The 12,579-nt window shown below is 40.7% G+C and overlaps 1 protein-coding gene across 3 annotated transcripts in view; it reads right to left on the reverse strand.

Moving 5' to 3' along the window:
- Positions 1–12,579, reverse strand: part of PEX5L (peroxisomal biogenesis factor 5 like) — a 519,042-nt gene that overhangs the window by 204,638 nt on the left and 301,825 nt on the right. The gene's annotated exons all lie outside the window — the stretch shown is intronic.

The following is a 12,579-nucleotide window of genomic DNA, read 5'->3' on the forward strand; positions in this document are numbered from 1 at the left end:
GTGGCTCAACAGCTTACCATTTATTTGCAAATATATGCAACAAATATCTCTGAATTTTTATTACCATTTAGTTTTCAAATATTGTTGTAAGTATTATTTAGTGTGCAGGCGGATACCAGGGGAAAAAAAGCACCCCTTTCTGTTTACTGTGACCCCCTCCCTTTCATGCACATGGTAAGTGCTGTCAGACTGATTCAGCAACTATCACTGTGTTTGCAGTTGTGATAGGCATTATATGGGATCAGCATTTGGAAGGCATGCTGGTTCCTGTAGTGCTACTTGGAGATCCCACAGGTGGCTCCTAGGTAAGCTAGCCCACAATTTGGATGTATTTCTGTATGGGCCTTTATTATGAGGTCTTACAATAGAAAATTACATGGCCCTAAGTGGGAACTGTTATCATGCAGTGTGGGGACTGATGACAATTATAGAAGCCGTGAAGGGGCACGGCAGCTTATCATGCATTTACAAATATATGCAACAAATATCTTTGAATTTCTATTACCATATAGTTTATAAATATTATTGCAAGTACTATTTAGTGTGCAGGGGGATACCAGGGGGGAAAACGCACCCCCTTTTCTGTGTTATGTGACCACTCCCTTCCTTGCTCCTGATAAGTGCTGCCAGACTGATGGAGCAGCCATCACTGTGTTTGTAAATGTAACACAATGAAGATAAAGGAAGCACTAGCTGTAATGACCAGCTTCGCCTGGCTATTATTTATTTGTATCTCTTTGTTTCCACCCCCTCCCCTACTGTCTCTCTCTGTCACCACCCCCTTACCCTCATGTGCATCTCTGACATACCAACTGTCACTACATGCCAACATGATGTCAGTTTATTAGCAGTCATTTATTTAGAATCGATAATGTAGGATTCACACATATTTACATCCATAAGTTCTCCTGCCAATGGCATATCTATAATGGGTGCAGTGTGCGCAGTTAACATGGGCCCCTGGGGCCAGTAAGGCCAACACCACACACCCTGCAATTTTTTCAAGACTTACCTCTCTGGAGTCCCGTGGCAGTGGCAGCGACTCTGAGCAGCAGGTGGTGCTCAGGTCTCCGGGAAAATGGCGCTGCAGCCATTTTCTGGTGTATTGTGCATGTGTAGTGGTAACTGCTCAGAATGGATCTCCTGCATATAGATGAATTCCACAATAAGTATTACTCAGCAGCTCAGCATATGCCTCTGACAAAGCTGAGGTATTACCCAGACAATGAGTATTACCCAGCTGCTCAGACTTTTCCCTGAGCAGCTGGGTAATACTCATTGTAGAATTCATCTATATGCAAGAGATCCATTCCGGGCAGTAATACTACATATCCAAACAAGATTCTTGGGAAGGATACTGTTCTTCTATGGACAGTGGTTTTCATTGGCTCTAGACACTTTTGTAAACCACACAGAGCGGTTATATAGCAGGACTGCTTGGAGCTGCAGTACAAGCCATTCCCGGCTTTCAACTACACATACCATCAGTAATCCATGTGGATACAGAATCCATCGCTGCTATTGCTGTACAGTATGTGCCGAGTGTTCCAAATGGTCACACAACAGGACTGCACCAAGCTGCAGGGAATTCAGACCCCTTGGAACATACTGAGTTCACTTTTTGGATCTTATTTCTATGCACATGGTAATCTCAACCTTCCCATCGCTATTTTTCATAAATTGCAAGAAAGTTATAGTGATCTCCACTCTTTATACAACTAAACATTTCAGCTCAGATAGAGTTATATATCAGCACTAAATATGTACTAGCTAATACCTATTTGTACGTGTAATATCTGTTTTTAACTATTAGTAAACTCATATATAAAAATATACATTTACACCATTCTTCTTTTACAATTTTTATTAATTATCATACCTTCTAAACACAACTGCGCTGTTTCAGTTTCTATAATTATTGCTCTTTGTGATTACTATCACGTAACTACCTGAGTTTAAACAGCAACAACATTGTAAGTGTGTATATTGGGATCTTTGTAGATTTATTTTAGTACAGGTAAAACACAGATAATCCGTCATGGGCCGGATTTCATGTTTTGCCTGATTAACAATGGTATTGGCGGCATCCTGACCCCCCCTCAGCCTAATTCTACCATGCAGCCCTCCCGCAGCCTAACTCCCCCCGGCATCACCTAAACCTTTGTCAGCACAACTCCGCCCCACAGCTTAACTCAACCCTACTGTAGCCTAACCCCCTCCCACAGCCTAACTTCCCCCGGCACCTGATGTATTCCGATTAAAAGACGGTGTTGGACCATTAGGTACCGGATAATCGATGTACCTGCATATATATTTTGGATTGCGCATTAAGAAAATGATATTTATTTTGACATCTAAATAGTGCGTGTCACACAAGAGTGTACATTTTGTCAGCACTAGCTTCTCTTTTTGGTATATAGAATATCCTGTTCTATAAATTTCTGAAAACCAGCAGTGACAAGAATGCGTCCTAAACCATAATGGCAGGATTTTATCTCGATTAAAAACTCACAAGCATGTAATGATGCTTTCCGAGAGACATCACAGATTGAAAACATGGACTGACTGTGTTCTTATGGCAGGCTATTTTTAGAACTGATGCCCACTATCTAAGTGAGACATTTAAGTTGTATCTAAGTAGCAAATCGGCAATGTCAAGAAATCTGCCAGAGAAGAGGAATGTCACATGAGACAGCTGAGGGTCAGCCAATGTAAGACACATTGCAGAAGTGAAAACTCTTTAGCCACGTGTTTTGGCAAGGAAATCCAAATGGATCAATATGTCACCATTGTCAGACTCTGCCAGAGCAAAGGAAAGCCGGTGCAAGGGATGAACGAAACGTGGCACCAGCTTTCAGAAACAGTCACAGCTCCACGTTAAGAGATATCTCAGTGGAAATATTTGTCCTAAGAAAAGTCTGAATTGCTTTTCTCCTCATTAAGTGAACTGAATTATTACACTACAGATGTATATATAATGAAACTCGGCACTCTGTGGTCTTGGTAGTATCAATAAATCACACACACACGCACGCACGCACGCACGCACGCACGCACACACACATTCTTTTCAGCAGGGCCAAGGCTGGAAAGAAAGACAAAATCCTATAGGAAAAATGAATCAGAACAGCCCAAGAACAGGGACAAAAAGGAAAAATCAGGAAAAACTAAAAGAGGAAAAAGAGGAGGCAAGAGGGTCCAAAACGCAGAGAGGGAATTAAAAAGGAGTACATGTATTTTTAATTGATCTAGTTATGAATTAAAATTAAGTGAACAAAAATTACTCTCGAGAGGTTTGTCATATGCACCAAATACGGAACCAAATAATTCTGAACTTTTTATTGATGCGAATAAATTTATAAGGTCACGGACACTAAAAATGAAAATCAGATGTCTAAAATACCAGATAAAGAGCAAATGATTAATAAAACAGGTTTGAAAAAAATATTCCTCTTATTATCCTATAGAATCACGAGGAAGTAATGTTGAGACATTCTCACGGCTAATTATTAAAGATTTTGAAGAGCTGTGTAAAAGTGATAGAAGGAGGAGAGACAATTTAGGGCAGGATGAGAGAAAGGCCATAAAAGAGCTGGAGGAGCATCATAGACATAATAAAAATGGCAGACAAAGGTGGGAATTGTAGTTTTAAATAGTAGTGATTATTTGGAAGAAGCTTCCCATCTCTATAGTGATGAATTAACATATAAGAAATTAAATACTGATCCTAGTGGGAGAATCCTGAATGAGATCAAGGAGTTGCTACAGACTGGTTGTGATAAGGAGTGTATAAGTAGACAAGAAATGGATTATGTATTTAATGAATGTCCTAAAACGGCTATATTTTACTACATGCCTAAAATACATGAAAGGCTTGAAAAAAAACCCTGGTTGCCCAATTATTGTGGAAATTGACTCAGCGACATGTAGATTATCTGAATATGTAGATTATGTTCTAAAAAACATGTCGTGACTCTTCGCTCATTTGTGAAAGATTCTACACACAGATTTCGAGGATTATAGATCAGATGGTATGGCAAGAAGGGTATAGCTGGTGTACAGTGGCTGTTGAATCTCTGTACACCAGCATACCTCATAATAAAGGCCTGGAAGCAGTGCATTATTTGTTGTCTCAAGATGATACAATGACGGTTGAAATTAGATTTTTTTTCTGCTAGAATGTGTCAAATATATTTGAAAAAGTAATTTTTTCAAGTTCCAGGGAGACTTTTATATACAACAGTGTGGATGTGCTATGGGGACACAATATGCACCGAGTTTGGCAAATCTTTATTCAGGACAGTGGGAAGAAGAAGTCATTTTTGTTAAAAATTAATTTACTAAAAAGATAGTTCGTTTCAATAGCTATATTGACGATATCTTGATAATTTGGCGAGGTAATGAGTTGGAATTTGAACAATTTATTACCTCTATTAATATCAATAACCATAATTTAAAATTTACAGTTAACAGGATAAAAAAATTTAATTCCTGGATCTTGTCTTAGACACAAGTAATTGACAGCCAGGTATGAAGATTAATACATATACTCATAAAAAAACAGTTGATAGTAACAGCTATATACATCTTGATAGCTGCCATTCTATATCTCTAGTGGCTGAGATATATCCTGTATTCACAGTTTTTAAGATTAAAAAAATAAACTGTGAGGATGGAGAGATGTATGAAAAACAAGCTGCAGTATATGCTGATAGATTCATTGAGAAAAATTATCTGCCTGATGAAATCAAGAAATGTAAGGGAAAAGCAGATATGCTAGAAAGAAAGAGCCTTCTGAAATATAGAGATAGGGATACTGTGAACAAAAATGTTATGGTACCATGTGTGACTAACTTCAAAACAAGGAACAAACAAATTGAAGATGTCCTTTATAAACATTGGGATGTACTTATGCTAGACCCAATACTGAGTAATATACTCCCCAAAAAACCACAGGTGATTTTCAAACGTGCAAGAACTTTGAAATCTGTTCTAGCTCTGAGTAATTGAAGAATGTGACTGAAAATAATTGGCTAAAAAATATAAATAGATGCGCTCCATGTAGTCATTGTAAAATATGTAAATATATGAATAAGGATAGAAAGAAAATCTATAGTAGAGATAAAACCGAATCATGGAATATTAAGGGTTTTGCCAACTGTCTGACTACACATGTCATATATCTTTTGGAGTGTGACTGTGGGACGAGATATGTTGGCAAGACAAGCGTCCATTAAAAATTAGAATTCTTGAGAATGCCAGAAGTATCATTAATAAATTAATTAATCATAGTGTCTCTAGACACTTTGTAGAATGTGGAGGTGGAAATCTGAGTAGATTTTCATTTAAACCCATTGAACATGTAGTACTTGATGAGAGAGGACGTGATTTATTAAACTCCTTGGGAAAAGAGAAACATATTGGATACACAAATTAAAGACATTAAGTCCCAATGGACTAAACGAGACATTCGACATTGTTTCTTGTTTTGCATTAGGTCCATCGCACGGTTATGCGCACTGATATCACATTGTTGTTTGAGTTGAAATACTCCTCTGTGATATCAATAGGGTGCATGGTCTGGTGGGTGGGTATAGGCAATTGTCAATGTGAATGTCAATGTCATCTGTCACGGTTCAGTGCTTAAGGATTTCTTAATGAGAGCTAATAGGGTAGTTGAATCTAATTGAATTCAAATGAATTATGTTTTAATTATACTGCGTGTAATGGTGGTATTTTAATTATCTAGTGATGATAAATGATGTTTTAATATATATGTTTAGAATTTATGTTTATGATTTATATTTGTGTAATTATACTGAGGTCCTATGCCTAGATGGGGGTGGATGATGTACAATTAGTATATTACCCTTGCAATGTCTAAATGGTAGTATTAGACTAAGATATCAAATTAATACGTTGTATAATGAAGTCCAAAAATATTTGGGCATGGTCCTCGGTGTAAATAATGAATTAATGTATTATGATTGTGTATTGTATTAAGATTGTAATGGATTAGTAATTGTTGCTGTTGTGCATGAGATCTGAAACATACAGGTGATACTCTGTTGCCATTAATGAATGGACTGAGAACTCTGCTATAAAAATAACAGCATTGTCCTGTTTGGCGACACCTCCTTCTGTTTGGCCACACCTCCCCTGACGACGTCCAGTGGGACGAAACCGGTCGGGACTTTGGAATAGAGCAGTGGACACAGTGATTTCCATCCAGCGAGACGAGTGCAGTATATCCGTCCATTCTTACCCGGTTGTTACCTCGGTCATGCTGCTAAGCGCGGTCCGGAAGTGCTGATGTGGAGGATTATGAGTGAAGCCGGTTATATTAAACTATGATGTATGTGAGTTGAATACTTTTATGCAGTAAAAGCTTTTAATTATACTCACCTGTGCGCCATCCATTTGTGCTTTTTCTACATGTATTGAGCTGGTGGGACGGCTCCTGTGAATTGGCTGCAGTGATATATTTTCTAAAGCCCTCATACTGGACTATTGGACTTATTGGGAACAGGTTATATTGCACAGTCTATATTTCTTTTTTATATATATATATATATATATATATATATAAAAGTTAGAGTGGTACCAGCTCTTTCATCAGCTGACAATTCCGCGCCAAGCCCGCATGAGAAATTTCAATAGGTACATGTGTAGATGCGGCACTCCAAGCATCTTCAATAAATAGAAACAGCAGTGGTTTAGCGACGTTTCAATGCTTTACGCATTTTCATCAGACTTAATATAGATGGTAAGCAGCACTGAATTATGTCTGCCTTTTTGTAGCACTAAATAATATTTGTTATATATAGTCTTGAAAAATGATTATAAAATATGTCAGTATACTTGTGTGGCATTAAATAATATATGTATGTGATAATGTGTATTCATATATATATATATATATATATATATATATATATAGCCCTTAAACTTGTAAATGTAGGAACATTGAATTTTCCCTTATGGGTGGTAATGGGTTTTGCTTATAAGTCACCTATATTTTAGAGGGTAGAGTGGTAGGTCCTTTATAGGTTCCACTTAGTATAGAGGTTGATTATATGATTTACTAAGAGTCCGCAATCTCATCCATATATTTATGATCTTTATAATATAGTGATCTTGTATTACAACCTGTAAAATATAAATAAATAAATAAAATGTATAAATAAAGGATCCTGAACCTTCTCTCAGTCATTCACTGGACTGTGAGAGAGGAGTCAGCATCACTGTAAGTATTACTACATTACCAGTTCAATGTTCCTATATAGTATCAGTTAATTGAATGTAATTGTTTAGGATACTTTTTATGTTACCTAAGTATGTGAGTGTATGTAAAAAATTGTAAATTCTACTCATTTGGGTTTTGGATACAAGAAGGCAGTATGGTAGATTTTTTATAATTAATTTTTATTTTGAATTCTAAAAGTTGATTCTGAAATTATATATTCATAATTTTTTTAGGCACGTAATCTTCATGATTTGATGCCAGATAATTTTTTAAATATCCAGTGTTGCTTTTTAGTACACAGTGTATTGGTATGTAGCTCCTCATTTTCCATTACACTGGTGAAAATAACTCTTGGAGAGTCTCCCGCTTCTATAAATTATTTTCTATTGTAGGTCTGCCATAGATCTTAGGTCTGTTACAGATCTTAGGTCTGATCACATTATGCCCTTTTAATTTCAATAAAATCACCATGATATCGGTTATTCAGATGCCGATTGTCATGTATTTCCCTCCTTCTATCACTTTGGTGAAAATCACCTAATGAAAGTTTTCACTTCTAATAAATAATTATTTTTCACTATTGGTCTGCTATAGATCATAGTTCTAACTATATCACGACCTCTAACTTTAATAAAGTCACCATCTTGAGATATCGTTCTCAGACGCCGACCGGTATGTACCACCTCCTATTTCACCTGCTCTATCTCTATTTCAAGCTCTGGCAAAAATAGTATAATAATGTAATTATTCACTAATTAATTATCATTTAATTATTCACGTTTCTAATATCTACCACAAACACGTTGTATCTAACCAATGGGTCCGGATGGTTATATGAGATTATGTATTATAAATTGTGAATTGATTGGGTTACTGTGTTTTTAATGTTCAGATTTAACACCCCTGAGGAAGTCCTATGGGACGAAACGCGTTTGATTCTTCATCTGATTAATCGAATTGGTGTATATTGAAGTTTGTCTAATCCAGATTGAATATTCAATCCGTATGGTGAAACAATTTCTGTAAACACTGTGAAATGGAAAATGATTATTGTATTGTGATTACATTTTAAAATAATGTTTAATAATTGTTGGTAATATTTTAAATATCTAAACTCTGTTAGCGCCCTCAGATTTGTTTTGTGTGTGTGTGTGTATATATATATATATATATATATATATATATATTTAGTATGAAGTACCTACAATCAAAATCCCAACGGTCAAAATACCGACAACAGTTGACTGATGGTCAAAATCCCAACAAGGTCAAAGTACTGACAAGATCTAAATATCAACATTTAAAATACCGACAAAGTCAAAATACCGATATTTAAAATGTCGACAGGTCAAAAAGTCGACACTAGCTTTTCATTGTTTTTTGTGTGTATGTCGACATAGACACCGTATAAGTGTACCGTGTCCCCTTGCAGGGGTTGCTGCACTCGCCATGCTTCAGGCACGGTGCCTCGCTGCACTCAGCACACTATTGTATTCCCCCTCCAGGTCCACCGAGATAGTAAGGTACGCACAAGTTGGTTTCGATGAAAAAAATCATGAAAAACACATGTTGACTTTTTGACCTGTCGACATTTTAAATGTCGGTATATTGACCTTGCCGGTATTTTGACCATGTCGGAATTTTGACCGTCGGTCAATAGTTGTCTGTATTTTGACTGTCGGGATTTTGATTGTAGGTATATTGACCGCATCCCATATATACTGCATACTCACAGTGTGTACAGTGTGTAAGTGTCTATATTTACTGTAAATGTATTGTAGAAGACATATTGTGAGTGTACAGATATGGGGCCTAATTCAGACTGGATTGCTGCAGCAGCAGCTATCGCAGTCTAAAGCCCTTTGCGGAGTGCACTTGCATCCGGGGAGCCCAGTGAGATGCTAACAGCATCTCAGAGCTGCGATCACCTCTACCTGATTGACAGAGGTAGTCGTGGGGTGGGAGAGGGTGTGCCAACAGTGTTAGAACGCCGTTGGCGGGGCGCAATCTGGACAACGCAGGCGTGTCTGGACCTTTGCGGGGGCGGGTCGCGGTGGCTGCGTGATCCGGGATACAGCGGGTAGCAGCCTGCCAGCATAGCTAGGCTGTGCAAGAGCTGCGCTAGCAGGGAGCTACTCAGCGGGTGCCAAAGCATCGTCGCTGATCGCAGCAGCAAATTTGTTCGCTAATGGGCAAAGCCATGTGCACTGCAGGTGGGGCAGATATAACATGTGCAGAGAGAGTTAGATTTGGGTGGGTTATATTGTTTCTTTGCAGAGTAAATACTGGCTGCTTTATTTTCACACTGCAATTTAGATTTCAGTTTGAACACACCCCACCCAAATCTAATTCTCTCTGCACATATTGGGGGTCATTCAGATCTGATCGCAGGGCAGCGATGTTTTCAGTCCTGCGATCAGATAGTCACCGCCTACAGGGGGAGTGTATTGTCGCTGTGCAAGTGTGCGTTCGCATGTGTAGTAGAGCTGCACAAACTGATTTTGTGCAGTCTCTGCACAGCCCAGGATTTATTCTTCCTCTGTGATGAGAGCAGGCTGATCGGGGCCAGAACTGACATCAGACACCCTACATGAAAACGCATGATCCCACCTGTGTTTCTCTGACGTCCTAAGTGGATGCTGGGACTCCGTAAGGACCATGGGGAATAGCGGCTCTGCAGGAGACTGGGCACAACTAAAGAAAGCTTTAGGACTACCTGGTGTGCACTGGCTCCTCCCACTATGACCCTCCTCCAGACCTCAGTTATAATCTTGTGCCCGGCTGAGCTGGATGCACACTAGGGGCTCTCCTGAGCTCCTAGAAAGAAAGTATATTTAGGTTTTTTATTTTACAGTGAGATCTGCTGGCAACAGACTCACTGCAGCGAGGGACTAAGGGGAGAAGAAGCGAACCTACCTAACAGGTGGTAGTTTGGGCTTCTTAGGCTACTGGACACCATTAGCTCTAGAGGGATCGACCGCAGGACCCGGTGTTCGTTCCCGGAGCCGCGCCGCCGGCCCCCTTACAGAGCCAGAAGCAAGAAGTGTTCTGGAAAATCGGCGGCAGAAGACTTCTGTCTTCAACAAGGTAGCGCACAGCACTGCAGCTGTGCGCCATTGCTCCTCATGCACACCTCACACTCCGGTCACTGATGGGTGCAGGGCGCTGGGGGGGGGGGGGGGGCGCCCTGAGGGCAATATAAGACACCTTGGCTGGCAAATCATCACAATATATAGTCCCAGGGCTATATATGTGATAAATTACCCCTGCCAGAATCCATAAAAAAGCGGGAGAAAAGTCAGCCGAAAAAGGGGCGGAGCTATCTCCCTCAGCACACTGGCGCCATTTTTTCTTCACAGTGCAGCTGGAAGACAGCTCCCCAGGCTCTCCCCTGTAGTTTTCAGGCTCAAAGGGTTAAAAAGAGAGGGGGGGGGGGGCACTAAATTTAGGCGCAATATATGTATACAAGCAGCTATTGGGGGGAAAATCACTCAGTTATAGTGTTAATCCTTGCATTATATAGCGCTCTGGTGTGTGCTGGCATACTCTCTCTCTGTCTCCCCAAAGGACTTTGTGGGGTCCTGTCCTCAGTCAGAGCATTCCCTGTGTGTGTGCGGTGTGTCGGTACGGCTGTGTCGACATATTGGATGAGGAAGGTTACGTGGAGGCGGAGCAGAGGCCGATAAATGGGATATCGCCCCCTGTGGGGCCGACACCAGAGTGGATGGATAGGTGGAAGGTATTAACCGACAATGTCAACTCCTTACATTAAAGGCTGAATGACGTAACAGCTGTGGGACAGCCGGCTTCTCAGCCCGCGCCTGCCCAGGCGTCTCAAAGGCCATCAGGGGCTCAAAAAACGCCCGTTACCTCAGATGGCAGACACAGATGTCGACATGGAGTCTGACTCCAGTGTCGACAAGGTTGAGATATATACAAAATCCACTAAGAACATCCGTTACATGATCTCGGCAATGAAAAATGTGTTCCACATTTCTGACATGAACCCAAGTACCACATAAAAGGGGTTTTATTTTTGGGGAGAAAAAGCAGCCAGTGTTTTGTTCCCCCATCAGATGAGTGAATGAAGTGTGTAAAGAAGCGTGGGTTCCCCCGATAAGATACTGGTAATTTCTAAAAAGTTACTGATGTCGTACCCTTTCCCGCCAGAGGATAGGTCACGTTGGGAGATATCCCCTAGGGTGGATAAGGCGCTCACACGTTTGTCAAAAAAGGTGGCACTGCCGTCTTAGGATACGGCCACCTTGAAGGAGCCTGCTGATAAAAAGCAGTCTGTATATACACACTCAGGTTCTATACTGAGACCTGCAATTGCCTCAGCATAAATAGTGCTGCTGCAGCGTGGTCTGATACCCTGTCAGATAATATTAATACCCTAGACAGGGATAATATTTTGCTAACATAGAGCATTTTAAAGACGTCGTCTTATATATGAAGGATGCACAGAGGGATATTTGCCGGCTGGCATCCAGAATTAATGCAATGTCCATTCTGCCAGGAGGGTATTAGAAACCCGGCAGTGGACAGGTGATGCTGCCTTCAAAAGGCACATGGAGATTCTGCCTTATAAGGGTGAGGAATTGTTTGGGGATTGTCTCTGGGACCTCGTTTCCACAGCAACAGCAGGGAAGAAATTTTTTTACCTCAGGTTTCCTCACAGCCTAAGAAAGCACCGTATTTTCAGGTACAGTCCTTTCGGCTTCAGAAAAGCAAGCGGGTCAAAGGCGCTTCCTTTCTGCACAGAGACAAGGGAAGAAGGAAAAAGCTGCACCAGACAGCCAGTTCCCAGGATCAAAAATCTTCCCCCGCTTCCTCTGAGTCCACCGCATGACGCTGGGGCTCCACAGGTGGAGACAGGTGCGGTGGGGGCGCGTCTCGGGAACTTCAGGGACCAGTGGGCTTGCCCACAGGTGGATCCCTAGGTTCTGCAAGTAGTATCACAGGGATACAGGCTGGAGTTCGAGGCGACTCCCCCTCGCCGTTACCTCACATCAGCCTTGCCTGCTGCCCTCGGAGAAAGGTAGTACTGGCGGCAATTCACAAGCTGTACTTCCAGCAGGTGAAATCAAGGTACCCCTCCTTCAACAAGGCCGGGGTTACTATTCCAAAATGTTGTGGTACCGAAACCAGACGGTTCGGTGAGACCCATTCTAAAATTGAAATCCTTGAACACTTATATACGAAGGTTCAAGTTCAAAATGGAATCGCTCAGGGCGATTATTGCAAGCCTGGAGAATTTCATGGTATCACTGGACATCAAGGATGCTTACCTGCATGTCCCTATTTACCCTCTTCACCAGGAGTACCTCAAA

This window comes from Pseudophryne corroboree, chromosome 4 (assembly GCF_028390025.1).
Source record: "Pseudophryne corroboree isolate aPseCor3 chromosome 4, aPseCor3.hap2, whole genome shotgun sequence".
Taxonomy (NCBI): domain Eukaryota; kingdom Metazoa; phylum Chordata; class Amphibia; order Anura; family Myobatrachidae; genus Pseudophryne; species Pseudophryne corroboree.